At 38.0% G+C, this 15,509-nt stretch overlaps 2 protein-coding genes across 2 annotated transcripts in view; both read right to left on the bottom strand.

Annotated features, from left to right (window-relative positions):
* Positions 1-3,604, bottom strand: part of LOC135080467 (viral IAP-associated factor homolog) — a 189,970-nt gene extending 186,366 nt beyond the window's left edge. Inside the window, exon 1 of the mRNA XM_063975105.1 lies at positions 3,595-3,604. The gene's annotated coding sequence lies outside the window, so the exon portion shown is untranslated. The remainder of the gene's footprint in view (positions 1-3,594) is intronic.
* The window catches only part of LOC135080826 (RNA-binding protein Pasilla), a 101,368-nt gene that overhangs the window by 51,122 nt on the left and 34,737 nt on the right, over positions 1-15,509 (bottom strand). The gene's annotated exons all lie outside the window — the stretch shown is intronic.

The following is a 15,509-nucleotide window of genomic DNA, read 5'->3' as shown; positions in this document are numbered from 1 at the left end:
CTGCATGCCAAATTTCAAGCGTCTAACTTAAGCGGTTCAGATTTTTTCATACAAATGTTTTTTCCTGCTAACTCCCGCTCCCGTGGGAATTTTGCAATATCCTGTTGTAACTAAGCTTTAAATTTACTAAGATACCGCATGCCAAATTTCGAGCGACCTACTTAAGCGGTTTTGATTTTTTCATACAAATGTTTTTTCCCACAACTCCCGTTCCCGTGGGAATTTATCCTGTTGCCAAAATACCTGCATGCCAAATTTCAAGCGTCTAACTTAAGCGGTTTAGATTTTTCATACAAAAGGATTTTCCCCCTAATTCCCGTTCCCGTGGGAATTTCGCAATATCCTGTTGTAACTAAGCTTTAAATCTACTAAGATACCTGCATGCCAAATTTCAAGCGTCTAACTTAAGCGGTTTAGATTTTTCATACAAAAGGATTTTCCCGCTAATTCCCGTTCCCGTTGGAATTCCTAAGTATCCTATAACCTGCCCAGGAGTACGAAGAATAATTGTGCCAAGTTTCGTTAAAATCCGTCGAGTAGTTTTTGTTTCTATAAGGAACATACAGACAGACAGACAGACAGACAGACAAAAATTTTACTGATTGCATTTTTGGCATCAGTATCGATCACTAATCACCCTATGATAGTTATTTTGAAAATATATTTCATGTACAGAATTGACCTCTCTACAGATTTATTATAAGTATAGATAAGTATCCTCCATTTGAATGTATATTGGAGAGGGTCGTGCTCCTGCAGTGGAGACTTACAAAATGATACCTTTAATTTACCTTTAATTTTGAAAAGATAGGAACCTAAATGTCTTTCTTTTCACCCACACTTTTCTATATACCAAAGTACATCCAAATTGGTTCAGTGGTTTAGGCATAAAATCGCTTAAACAAACAGATAAACAGTAACTTTTTCATTTATAAATATAGGTGTATCAACTGCTGGTAGACAAAATAAATAAATTTTAACTTATCTTTGGCACGTTACTAATGGGTGATAAATAGCACGGCTTAATAGACTTATAGCCAATTTTAGGAGTGGAATAGTGCCATATTTTACAATAGATGAAAAGGGGCCTTTGTCCTGTATTGGAAAACTTACAAGCTCACTTATTTATCGGAAAACACATAAAATAAAGCTAACAGGGAAAAGAGAATCTAAATTGCCCTTCCCAAGGCACCTCTACATTTCTCAAATATAGTTAACCTCTCCTTTACTTCGGAACAGCAGTTCAGTTGGGGTTGGGAAACTCAAGTCATCTATGTTTGGCTTTTCTTTACATTCAGTGTAATGCGAGTGTAGGTCTAGTTAATTAAACAATCATTTGCATTAAACATACATTTACCAGCCGCAACCTCAAGCAGGCGTAAAAAATGAATCCACAAACGTATTCCTTATTATAATTCGCAGTCCCAAAGTGGCGAGTCGCGTAAAATCAATAGACGATGCGGGGATCGCGGAGTAAACAAAAATTAGGACGCGTCCAAATCGGGGTGCGGGTGCCGTCCCGTCCGCGGTCCCGGCACTCCCGGCTCCGGCTACCCTGAAGGGTTGCCAGATCCGAAAAAAAGCATCTCCTCATTTGCATACACAGATACACTGTTCCTTAAAAGCTTTTACGTAAATTCCTTAACCCTGGTCTTTTCTGACCAATTTCCGTGCAAATCCCGCAGCGATTCAGCGTTCTTTTGGGCTTACCCACCCTTAGATTTTAGGATTTCAGGATTTTATGAGCCAACTTTTTCTTTCAACAAAAGTAGGTGTAATATTTACTGCCTTCTGACTTTCAGTAAATATTGAAAATTAAAGAAACATAACAAGGGCATGTTATACACGAAAGTGGCTCATTATAATATCTAGGCGATTTAAAGATTCATAACATTAATCTATGCAAGCTCTAGTTAGACCTTGCCGTAGAAGCGGTGCCGCGGTGGTGTTTTCAGCCGCTGAAAATCCTAGATTAGCCGAACCGTTTAAGAAGCCAATTAAAACAGTTCAAGCGTGGATTATGCGATAATAACATTAGATATTCAGCAGTCCAGCTTACCGATACCGATACAAGTGGATTTACGTAACTTCCCGGTGGATAATGTTATCAAGCCAGCAAGCCCTATCCGGGCCGCCAGCGTCCGCTATTGATCGCTCCGCTCCGCACGCTCCGCAATGAATGGGACCTCGCCACGCGTTATTTGCGCCATTACATTTTATAGTTACGGCTATGGTTACAATATTTCATTCATAGAAAAAATGTTAGATGTGTTGCAATTTATTCTTATTGTGCAGAATGGAGATACAATCTGTCGTGCGGATATCGAAAGTGCCATTTTGGTTGGCTGCTTCCAGCTCCCCCGTGGAACTCGATTGGGTCGGCTCGGATCTTTATTTGATAAGAGTTTGAGATGTTCGGGGCTCGAATCAAAGAAATAAGGTGGCAAATAACCTAGTAAATACCAGTTCAATATACATAACACTACAATAGCTACTGAAATATTAATACATTTATGGAAGACATCCAAAAGACATTCAAACATTTCGTAGCATGTTCATTATTAAGACGAAACATGATATTCAAAAGAGATTAGATATTATTGTGATCTTTGTCATGGAATTTCCATAAAAGGATGGATTTCATTACAAAGATGAAAGAAGACATCTTTACGGAATTTTGATGAGGCACATCCTCACTTTCATTAAAACACGACAGTTTTGTACAACAAAGTAACTTAAGGTGTTAGCGGGTTTATTTATTCTGATACTGTTTTACATAAGAGAATTAAGTTATTTTCTAAATTTATTTTTGACAGCTATGGTAAGTCGGTTTTTCCTCATATTCAAAAAACTTAATAAATAATAGACAAAAAGGAGGAGACAAAAATGGCATACTTTTTCGTCTCGTAACATCTGAAATTGCTCAGTGCCCACTCTTGGAAACTAATTTGAAAAGAGGCTACGAATAGTGACTTGAGTTTCTTGCGCTGCTTCTTTTCAGCTGACCCACATTTTGGTTCCGATGCAGTTGTACTTCATGCACAAACTTCAAAAAGTTGTGTTGGTTATTGTAAAAGAGCTTTTGATACTGGTTAAAATAAATTGTATATTAAAGGAGAATCTGAAATTGTATACGTTCGTTAAGATGATTAAAACGGTAATTACCGAAATCGTATCAGAACCGAGGCGTCACAACAACATGCTAAGTGTATTAGTATTCCGCTCGAGTAACCGAGGCATTAGGCAATTACAGACAATGGCGACGGTCGCGGCCGCCGAATGTTAAGTCAGGTGTGCGAACAACAATGGTGTTTATGGCGGAGACCTGCGCGATCGGGAACAGATGCAGACTACGGGGACAGGTACAGACTACGGAAACAGGTACAGACTACGGGGACAGGTGCAGACTACGGGGACAGGTCCAGACTACGGGAACATGTACAGACTACAGGAACAGGTACAGATTACGGGAACAGGTAGGTACAAACTACGGACCCTGTGTGGAAACCACAGGGTCCGTAGTTTGTGGGATTGGATACAGCTGTCCCAGATCCTCAGTCCTGTGACGTTCTCGCTATGAAAATTGATAATTTTGCACACAAAAGATCGGTTTACTGAAACAACTATGTAACACAACTTTAATAAGCATTTATTTACTTCTACTGCACCTGAACTTAACTTGATTGTTCCAGTCTAACCATATTGCAAATCATACATTTTCAGAAAATAATCTCGAAATTCGATAAGTTCCCTAAAACGTATCGAAAATATTAAATAGGCCATCATACGGAATCTAATCGACAAAATGGGAATCTGCAAATTGGTTTCCAATCGAATAAAACGTCATCACAAACATTGATATACTTCTTTAATTTATGGTAGGGAAATATGATATTATACAGTTGGACAATGTTACTATTGATTCATTCAATTTAGCTCTGAAACAAACAACATTTTTCCATATTCCAGCTTAAATTGCAGTCTATATTGCTTATACCTGAAAACAACGTTTGGAACATTTGAATTGAAATGTTTAAAGAAAACCAGATCAGTTTGTAATATTCCATTGGAAGCTCTTCACAGAAAACTGTGAGTATTTCCATTTATATTACCTGTTTGTTGACCATTATGTCCGAATGTGAATACAAACACAATAGATTTATAAGATCTTGTTTTCTAAAAACATTGTCCAGTCGTAGAAATCCCCAGACAACTAAACAACCAAAGCGACGAGGAAAATCGCAGATTAATTATACAGAGAAAATAGGGTTAAATGAAAAACAACAGCGGGGGGGAAGGGTGGTAGGCGCTGATCACTTCCCTTTTTGTGCGTTGGAAAACCCTTTCTCGCTGAATAAATATCTAGGAACATTCAGTTGGCATATACAACCTAATGGGTATGAATAAATATTAGGATTTATGAATATTCACAGATTCAATGATGTGAATGTGATGAATGAAAGCGGTTTGTAATTATAACTTAAACATTGACGTGCCATATACAAAGTAAGTTGGAAATCTAACCGCCCAACTCTACAACAAAAACGCATTTACACGAGAAATGACCTTTAGGTTTTAGAATAGAATAGAATAAAGTTTATTTTGCTGCCACATGAATACACATACATATGTACATAAAACAAACTTTTAATTAAAGATCTTCCATTTCGAATGGCCGTCTAGCATTCTGGCTAGCGTCCTTTGTCTTTTGGTCACAGCCAAAGAAAAGGGACGAAGGGCGCTTGTGGCCCTTTAAATAACGTTTATTGTCAGTTGCTGCTCCATAATATCCCGTTTAAGGGAAAGGGCAGAACATGATACAATATGGAGTATCTTGCGAGGATTTTCTTTCAAAGACGCTAGGGGTTTTCCTTAACGATATTACAGACACTATCCATTAACTTATGTCACATCTCTGTATGAGGCTTTAAGGCAACTTATAATAAAGTACTTTAGCTGTCATAATATCTAAATTAACATTAAGTGCTGAAGAGTTAAGTAGTGTAATAACAAAACTCAATTACAGAACAGACAGCTCCAGTAAACAATAGCAAATAACGTAGCATCGGCCACTGCCAAGCGTAGGTTATGAGCTCACACCAGTCATCGGATTTTAATTAAACCCCGCCACGTGGCGGCTGACGCGACGTAACGAATGACGGCCGCTGCCAACAACGCCCATGGACTAGCTCGAGATGTAGTTTACACAAGATAAGTAGCAATAAAACAAGACAATCGTCAACATAAGTGGGATGTAAAGATATCTGTCCCATTTATAACTAAAGAAAAAGAACATGATAGTGATCTAACACACTATTTTACTTTTCTACTAAATAAACTAATTACACCGATAAAAAAGAGCTCCGAAGTTTGGTAATATCTCAAGAATTCCGTCTAACTTCAATGCAAAAGAACTTTCGATTATCAGACAACGCGATAAAATTAAGTGGACGACCTACAACTAGATGGCGCAACTGTACACTAAAGCAAATAATAATGTCAAGTTCAAGATAAGAGTCAGCTTGAAACGCCTGGGGAAAGCCAAACCATCCTATTGGAATAGTATCACAATAATGACGAAGCTTCAATATTGTTAGATCCAACTCCAGAACTAACTTCAATGTTGTTCTACCGAGTTCAACATTCAGGGCTGTTTTCATTACTCCTAATTGGCGAGAGCAGTCGTGATAGATTGTAAATCATCTTCAATGATAGGAAACAGTATAAATGTAATGGAATCTGATGCGACTGTCGTGAGTGACTATTCGTACAATTGTATATTGTTGACGAGCTCCGTTTCAATTTGAAGCCCCATTTAGTTTCGCTGTTTTAGTCTGAACTCGCAGGTTTACGGTTTCATTTTTGTCAGATATTTTTCCCAATTTATTCCACAAGCGACATTCCATTGCGGGGAAATAAAGGAGGAAATGTTTGAATCTTTCCAACAATGCCGAATGAATTAAATATTCATCACACGTTTAGATATTCGAGAAACAAGAATAACAAGATGTCTTCTGCCGCGCACCAGAACCGGGTGAAATTATGCAATCCTCCAATGGCCATCTGAAACAACCGGTTCACCGGTCGTTGAGTAACTTCCCTTGACCTTGTATCACTGGCGTGTGACTTAAAAACGTAACGCTTGCAATGTAGCGCTCATTCTCGCCTGCAACTCGGTCATTATCATTTGGTATTTGTCCAATGCTGTGATAATTGAGAGCACTGGGCCAAAAAACTATATCTTGTATCTACTTAGGATCAGGTAGCGCGTTGGTCGCGTTCCAATATTTGTTCAATTGTAACACAAAGCCGTATTTGTAGAGGAGATTGGAACAAACGTTGGCGTAATAGGCCAGCGTACTAGCCGGCTGAATTGGAGAGCCGGAGCCGAGTATGTGTAATGTTTGTCGAGGGAACGTACTGCATCGCGAGGGTTTTGCGTTAGGTCAGCACAAGGCCGCAGTCATAACGAGAGATTATCACTATTATCCAATTATACACTGGCAAGTTATTGTAGAACTTCACGTGAAGATATTCTTGTTCAGATATAAAGTGCATGAAGGAACCTTATACGATTTCTGTGTAAATCTTTTCGTATGTGTGTGGTAACGTGTATGGTATTTAATTTTATTTATAGTACATCGTCTTGTCTCATTAAGTGATTAATAAGTGATTAACGTGGTCAATTTGGGTAGTAAAAAAGTGTAGTAATGTTTTTAGCGCATGCACTTAAAAGATTTGGTAATCAATTAGCACATAGATACAATGTTTATTGTCGTTAATCGACCGTAGGCGATAAGGCCGGTGCTACAATCGATACACCGTTTCGGGCGTTGGGTACTAGGCACCGCCATTAACATGACAATGAGACGTGCTCGAACAGTGTGAGGCTTCATCAACCCGAACAAAGCGATGTTGGGCTTACTAAAAGTGCTCTAGTTTCAAGTTACCTACACAATAGTTCGGTGAAACATGGTAGAAATCATTTAATAGTTGAGGGTCTTAGAAGTTATGAAGCCTTGATTGATCTATAAATTAAACCCTTCGATAGATTTGTTTTTATACGACATTTTGCTTCTGTAAATGCCTTGATATCGTGCGCCATAAATTCGCCTAAAAAGTTTAAGCGCTTATAAAACTCTCATGTATTGTTTCTGCACGTCCAACCGCACACAACACAATTTACATTTCCATTCATAATAATTTTAAGCTTCGCACGCATTGTAGGGTTTCCGCAATAACGCGCGCACTTGGCAAGTGAAACAAAGGACGACAAACCCTCGAACCCAAAGCAAATATCAGCTTAGTCGACAAATGTTTCGCTCCTGCCCCATCCTTTAGCAGAAGGAAGTTGGCACTTATCATCCCTCATTCGTAAAATATACCTTGGAGTACGCTTATCAAGACTATTTCATTTTCTACAATGACTTTTGAGATATTCCTTCCTTATTACAGGGAATAAAAGTAACCAAAGTAAAAGTCGTTTCACAAATTAAGTATCATAATAAAAATCTCGAGATTGGATTTACCGACGCAGTGATATTACTACACCTACAGCGAACCAAGTATATGAAATATAATGTCTGGAGGGCATACCAAAGTAAATAACGCTGAAATAATAAAACACAAATAGGCAGCCATTTTCATTTCTGAAAACAAAAATAACAAGGGTATTTCAAGAGTTGTTTCCCCCAATAACAAGATTTATTGAAAAATCGGCCCGGAGGGGATGACATCTTTTGTGAGGTTTCATATTAAATGAATAAAAATCTGCGGGTATATTACAAGATGTACCTATCACAAATGTTACCTCCTTTCAGTTACCTTCATCAACATTTCCTACACGAGGATCATTCGTTCAAATCTGTAATAAAAAGTGGTCTGATAGAGGATTTTTGTTTTCTGTGTGTAGGATGTAAAAAAGTATTCCAAAGCCATGAAAAAACTGCAACAGGATTTGCGAAGCTCGTGACATAAAAGGATATGAAGGACGTCCTATACATACATACTGCCACACGTATCCCAGCAGATTGTATTGACGGATGCAAAGAGGATTGCGAAATACGGACTACGTTTTATATTAGATCACAATCACTTGTATTATCGACAGACAAATTCCATTTGAATGTGATTGAGCACTATCTTTCTCACGAGTATCGGTTTCCTTAGTCTAAATCGAATCAAAAAGGTCAGCCAGTGCCTTTTTGGAATCGGAATCAAACCAGCAGGCAACACGATTGTAATATAGAGGCGGATGAAGTCCAGTTGTGCAATAGCTTGCATGATTGCCAGTTAAAACGACTCAATTACTTGTTTATCGACGACACTACGTCACGTGGCACTGCAGGCCATGTGCAGCGCTTCATTGTTCCATCTATCGATTCCATAATGATGTTATTTATATTATCTATAATATCGATAAACGCTTGCGTTTACCCTGCCTGGGAGAACGATTGCGGTAATGTGGTAAATGAAGCGACGTTCACGAGCCCCGTTAATATTTTTACAGATGAGTTTCTTTTCCTATTTTCTGTAATTACGGCACCCATTGCGATCCATTGTCAAATAAAAGACGTAATAGAAATTACTAACAAGTAATTTATGATTTTGCGGTTCAATGCGTCAAAATAATTTCCACGATTCAGTTCAGTGAATAAGGTCCCTCGTATTAATGCCTTCGCGAATGCTACAAACATTCTATTGTGAGTTTTTTATTACTAAATCATGCAAGCGAATTGTATCACGAATAGCGAATTAAGTTCTTAGTGGTTCGGGGGCCGTAAAAATGGCAGTATATCTAAATACGAATCTTAATACCGAGGCAACAAAGTTTGGGGCGTGTAAGGTGGTAACGAGTACATTTCGCGGCGCATTCTGTCATAACTCGGCGCGGAATAAACATTAGTCCGTGTCGGCGTCTGCCGCGACAACGCGTCTTACATAACGAACACAAAAACTCTGCATTGTTTAGGTAATGACACTTATCGTGGCTAATACGAGCGCGAAAAAGCGTTGTCTATGTCTATGCCAGTGTGTCAAGACGCATGTTTTGTTATTTTTGGGTCAAGGGCGGCGAGTTGGCCAGCGGTCGTTAATAGTTCTAATTTCCACCGGCCGCAAATGTCGGAGTGACAGAACGTGCGCTGACGCACTGACAGGCGGCATTCGCGCACTTTCGATACTTTTCCCGTGGTTATTTCTGGATCATTGTCATTAAAATTTAGAGCGCCTGGCGTCGGGATGGATTTGATACAATTTAAATTTGAAGCTTGGAACTGTCGATACCATAAGATATATTTTTGACGCATTTAGAAGGAACCTTGATTTCGTGTCAATTGATACTACGGAAACCAATAACCCCTCCTAATCAGAAGGTCTATTACGAGAAAATTAACCTAACATTTTTTTTAACCATTCCTCCATTTTCATTCAATATTTAGAATACTCTGTATCATCGTCAATTGTTTCTTTCTGTTGCTTTCCGAGTAGTCTGTCCATATCGATGTGAATGTTATTCATCCTTATTTTTTTACCATTAGAGTTAAAAATGCGAGTTGGGTCCAGCACTCGTTCATTGCAGGATTCTCGGATTATTTTTTCAAAAATATTTTTGGAGTTCATGTCCGATTTGAAAATATAATGCTTCAAATATACGAGAACTTCCCCTGCATTGTTTGGTGTAGAGCTGAATACTATGTATTCTGTATGAAACATGAATACTAGGAAAACTCTGTTTGCACACTTGAAATTCTTTTAACCCAAATGGTCGCTTTATTATATCTTGTATTTTTTTTATCCACAACGAGGAAGCTCTTGGCCTGTATCTCAGCTGATGATAAGTGATGATCAGGCCGAAGGTGGAAGCGAGCTTTACCCGGAATCCTCAACCACGGAATTATCAACTAGTGCAGTGATATTGAAACTCAAAGATCCCTTTGCGGCAACATTTTGTCCTCATCCAGCTCAAATGTACGAATATTCGGAAGCCCTTAAAACTAAGCGGAGGGAGGTCGTAAAGCGGCACCCGTTTTGTTTCAGTCTCAAGACAAAAGCTCCGTTTCATATTTATTTATCAAAGTTTCGGTATTAAGTGTGCTCTGACGCCGGAAACTAGAATCCTCGTCGGGTCGAGTTTCAAGTTAAATTGTAATGGAGTTAGGGGTACGATTATTATGATTAATTTATAGAAACGTGATGTTAAATCAAACAGAGCTCCTGTGTTTGCTAATTTTGAAGCGAAAACCAAATGTTTCGGTAAAATGTAGTTAATGTAAATAATTAAATGTAATTGTAATTTGAAGTTAAGACAGTTATTTTAGCTGTAAAAGGTGACTAGGTTTTAAGCTCATACAACTGGTAACATTTAGTTTGGCAAATAAATAAATCTAAAACTTTGTTGCAATTTATTCAAATTGTTTATTTAGGCGAGGCTATGATTACAAATGGATGTGAAACCATATTTTGTGAAGGAGATGGCATATAAAATTTTTGCTAACTTATCAATAAACACGTTTGATTAATAAGCTTTATTTCTCATCGTGTCATATAAATATTCGTCGCGAGAGACAAAAGCGGTTTTGTTTTCATTTTTATTGTGGAATAAAGCTCGAGTTAAGCTGTCCGCCATACATTCAATTTACCATCAATTGAGCACGCAGCAAGAGCAGCGTTAATCTGCCAAACGAGTCCTAAACGCTTCATGGGCCTATGCCTCATTTTTACTGGAGAGCTCCGGAGGGTCCCGTGAAATTGCCGCTGGGTAGCGTAGCCGTGCGTGCGGATTTGTGCGGATTTTGCTTTCATCGCAATGGATGATAAATTGACTAGATTTTTTAATTTAGATGGAACAATTTCGGCAAAACTTTCGCCACGTCATCGTCAATTAGCTTACTTGGCCATCAAGCCTAAACTTCAGCTAAATAACAGAGGAAAAAGTTTTAGCAGCGTTTTGAGCAGAAATAAACAGATTATGTTGCTGAAAGAACTAAACTACGCGCGCTAAGATGTATCTCTATTTCTTCAGCTCTATCGGACGTGAAGGATTATTATCAGAGATTGCGATCACAATGAACATACAGCTTTTAACCATCTTTTGGTAACTTTTCAAATTACCCCATGGTAACCCTACGGCCAGAGCGGCTCACCACGTGAATAATTGCGCCGCCGTAAATCCGCAATGCGCCGCGGCGCTCCGCATCATAATGCCGAGAGTTTAGTTACGGCGCGGCACTGATTCGCCGTTTAACCTTAGCGCCAACTTTGTACAGCTTTTTGTTTAAGGGCCACAACTACATAGCGTCTATAAAATTATCACTGTCACGGGATTTTGCAACAAAAACAATTTTATAATGGTAAACAGATATTTTACCCTCCCGACGTTTCAACTCTGTCTTTGCGTCTGCGGTTAAACATTTTGCAACATTTATGCGGTCTATCACGATATCGATGTTTATTGTTTTATAGAATAAAAAAAAATCAATGCCGCCCGCCATGTAAACGCTATTGTTTTAGCAGGAAAAACTGTTTTCTGCTTTCGTTTCGAAAAGCGAGCTCACGTGTTGTACCAATTTGGTCGTTTGTCGCTTCACAGAACATGTCAAACTTATAACCCGTCGTTTTTTCGTCGGGTCGGGGCTTAAAAACAGGTCCATTGATAAAAGGAAAAGTAGCATATTTCTATGACGTGACAGCAAAATAGACCATTGACATCGCTCTATGGTATCTGTCAATTATTGGACGAAGAGGAATCGAGTGAATAATAATGGGCATATAAAATATGATATTTGGTGACTTTTTGATGGCAGATTTTTTCGTTATTGACGCAATAGACCCGATTTATTAACTGAATTTGAATTTGATGATAAACACTAAAAAACGTGAACCCGACTTCAAAAAGTCAAGAGTCATTTTGGAAGACATAAAGAAACAAAAATTCCAAATATGACGAATACTATCAACCACTAACATTTACAATGGTGAAGATTATGTATTTTTGTAAATCCAAAACCTAAGAACCGGTCCGTGGCTGTGTAGTAGTTACGCGGAACACGCTCGATGCTCGATAATGTATTTATACATTCATTAGATACAAAAAATAAACCTCGCTATGTAAATAATCCCATTTTTTGTTCTTTCTATTTGGACGTCGACGCCTTTGACTAACACCATTAAAATAATGAAGCTAACGTTAAATTAGCTTCAGAAAACGGTATAGATAGAGATAATAATTTTAATAGTTTTGTTCCTATTTAATAAATACATTGGAATTTAGTTATCTGATGAAGTTTTTAGAGCTCGACAATTCGAGCTTATGATTATAAAATATAATGATTATTATCAAGAAGTTATATTTCATTACATCATTATTAGATATTGTTGAATTAGTGTAATATTGTGGGATTGCAAATTAAATCATCGAGTTTCTCGAGAAATGGAATAATAATTAAGATGCAAACAACGTCTTGGCAAAAATCTGTTAATTGGAAAATGTTCTTTGTACACAACTTTTACAACTTATTGCTTTTTCGAGTGTACTCGAGCGGACATAATCTCCATAAGTCCATTCAACGAAAACATTGCGAGATGAGACAATGTCAACATGTTTCTTCGAGTAGAAAATTAAAATACTGGCGCAACAGTACAGTCACCAAGCAAAAAACATTTATCTAACATTTCTTCCACCTAACCTTACCATTTATTTACTTCTGTGCCTCACTGTACAGTTTCATCCTAATGTATTCACTTTTATTTTCGTTGCGATGACATCATCAGCTCTAAGTCAAGTATTCATACATCCTTGAGCAGAGATTGGATGATTGCACTTGTTTAGAAATACAAATTGATATAAGTTGCACGATTGAACCGTGGGTGTTATGGTAACAATGTTTTTACTTAACATATCCCACACATAACGTGATACGTGATGTAGCCATCCACGAAATCACTTTTAAAGTAATTTTTAGAATACTTTTAATCGTGATGAATGCAGTAAGCAAGGCCAAACACAAGTCACAACATACTAGCACAATGTCACATACATAAATAAACAGAATTCAAACACAAGAGAAACTTTAAACAATTCTCTGTAGACGGACCTTGAGCCCAATAAAGCCTAATCTAGTAAAACAAAAACATTATGGATTCAATTTGCTACCCACTATTTCATAACCCTAATGGAATTAGAAGTTCAGACCCTCAGATCATAGAAGGGAATAGATGTGAAACGGGGGCGTGGCGCGTGTCTCCGCGATATGCCAAGAAACGAACATCGCCCGCGACGCCAGGTTAGTCGCGATTCAGTCGTACTGAGGAAATGTTCTCCGATATTGTTGGATAATGCGTCGTAACGTGCAATAACATAAGTGAAACGAAGAACTACAGGAACAATGAAGTCATTTACCACATGTAAGTATTGCAAATCCATTGGTATTTTGCTTATAAATAAAAAAAACTAAACATTTTTACGAACGAATTCAGTGCCGTGACATTTACTGCGATATCGAAATTAGTGGTGATAAAAATTCAAACACGTTGTACATTGACGATTTAGTTAGCAACCACTTTATGTCATGCGTAACTACTGCGCAATGTATTTTATTTCTTCCGATATCCACTGACGCGTGAAAATACACAGTACGGCCGCATGTGCCGGTCGTAACATAGTGCAGGGCTCGTGTTCTAATACGGTTTCCTATTATCGATAAATAGAAGTAAATTATTATTTTCTATTTTCTAATTTTGAATGAAAAAATCATGAGTTGCTTGCGATTTTTAAGTTTTTACAAAAACAATAACAATAGTAGAAGGGATTAGTAACTGTCAACTATGTAATTACTATAAGAGCTAGTTGAAAGCCTAATATAGGCATTATTTTTGATAAACATAGGCGGTACGAATTTCGTCATAATTAAAAAGTTAATGCGCGATAGTAGTTAATAATAATTACAGTGATCCTGTTATTATTATTAAAGTAAATAATAATATATTACCAATATTGTAAATACTGGTAAAAATCGCAAGTACCTACTTAACCCATGACTTTTCATACAAACTTTGTCAGTCTATAACTTCTATACTCCATCGATAACGACATTGAGCTTTGGTTGGGGTAAATTAATATAAGGTAACTTCATTTAGTCCCAATAATTGATTCTGAGTTTGTCGTCCATACAAAATGGAACTGACTCCTTTATGCAAAAATCGTTAAAGAAAATAATAACGTATAATAATAAAAAGGTTTTCATACAAGCATTTTTTAAACCAATTTCGAGCCTTGCCCCCAGGATTTAAAGTATCGATATCTTATCGACTCCATTTTATCTTTCTTCTCTCTAATTGCTTTTTTCAAAGTGTGCGTCACGTCACGCGGCCATTGATTGGCCATAAGGCACGCCTTCTGGCCAATCACAGCACTTTTAAGCCGGTTGCACATGTTGTCGTAGACTCTCAGTCGCTTTGTTTTTACACAGTTGAATGTGTGTGTGGGAGCTGTGGTGGGGGAAATGTGGGGACACTGGTTCTCGTTGTAGTTACGCGCGACTTCATATCTATTCTCTTTCTATGATCTGAGTTCAGACCGCTTTCACTTGATGCATCGTGAATTCGCTTCTTGAATATTGTATGCCACAACAAGAGAGAATTTGTGGCTTTGCTTTTGCCACTTTACCGCGGAATGCTTCGCATATTTCAAACAAAATTTTGTCCGAAAAATTTTAGTCGAAAATTAACTCCGCCATGTCCAAAGCTTTTCGCAGAAGCCCAAAAATTTCACGAATTCATTATACTTGTTGTTCACTTGTTCGTCTAAGAAGGCGAATGCCGAAAAATAATCTCCATCGTCAAGAAAAACAGGATATTGCTTCATACAATAAAGTTGCTAAAGAAAGTCGAGTTGAAAAGTTAGTACTTTGGTTCCAGCAATTTCTCAGATTACAAAGGCGAAGAGGGACCGGGCCCGGGCCGAAAGAGGAGACGGTTAGTGGATTAAAAATTACCACTGCGGGCTATGCTATAGTGGCACTGGCAGTTTCTAGGTCACCGGGGGCTTGCGGCGCCTATGTGTTACGGCTTCGCTCGCGGGCTCGATTAGACAAAGCGGCGTAATGATAATGACGGAAAGAACGCCGCATTACAGGTCTTCTGGAGCACTGCTCTGAATGTAACAAATTCAAAGAAAGAGCACAGAGTAAATGCTCTTTCTATGCCAGCGCTCTTTAATACTGGCCCGGATTACTTCACGCTGAAAACGGCGTGAAAATCCCTTAGGAGAAACATTGAAAGGCGGATAATACTTATGTAAAGCACAAATATTTCTAGCCACTCTATTTTTCTTTTTACACAAATTCTTTGTTACATTCAACTGATAACTTTTTAGGTTAGTGATAACTACGAAATAAAGGACAAAGCAGTAAAATGCCAAAGCCACCTGCTTTTAAAAGACGGCTAGACAATTTAAATGATAACGCGTTTTGTTGGGTTGTTCGTCATCTCGCACCTGTCAAACTCGCTAG

Source organism: Ostrinia nubilalis, chromosome 18 (assembly GCF_963855985.1).
Source record: "Ostrinia nubilalis chromosome 18, ilOstNubi1.1, whole genome shotgun sequence".
Taxonomy (NCBI): Eukaryota; Metazoa; Arthropoda; class Insecta; order Lepidoptera; family Crambidae; genus Ostrinia; species Ostrinia nubilalis.
Note: the sequence above shows the minus strand (reverse complement) of the source record. Positions and strands in the feature narration are given on the sequence as shown.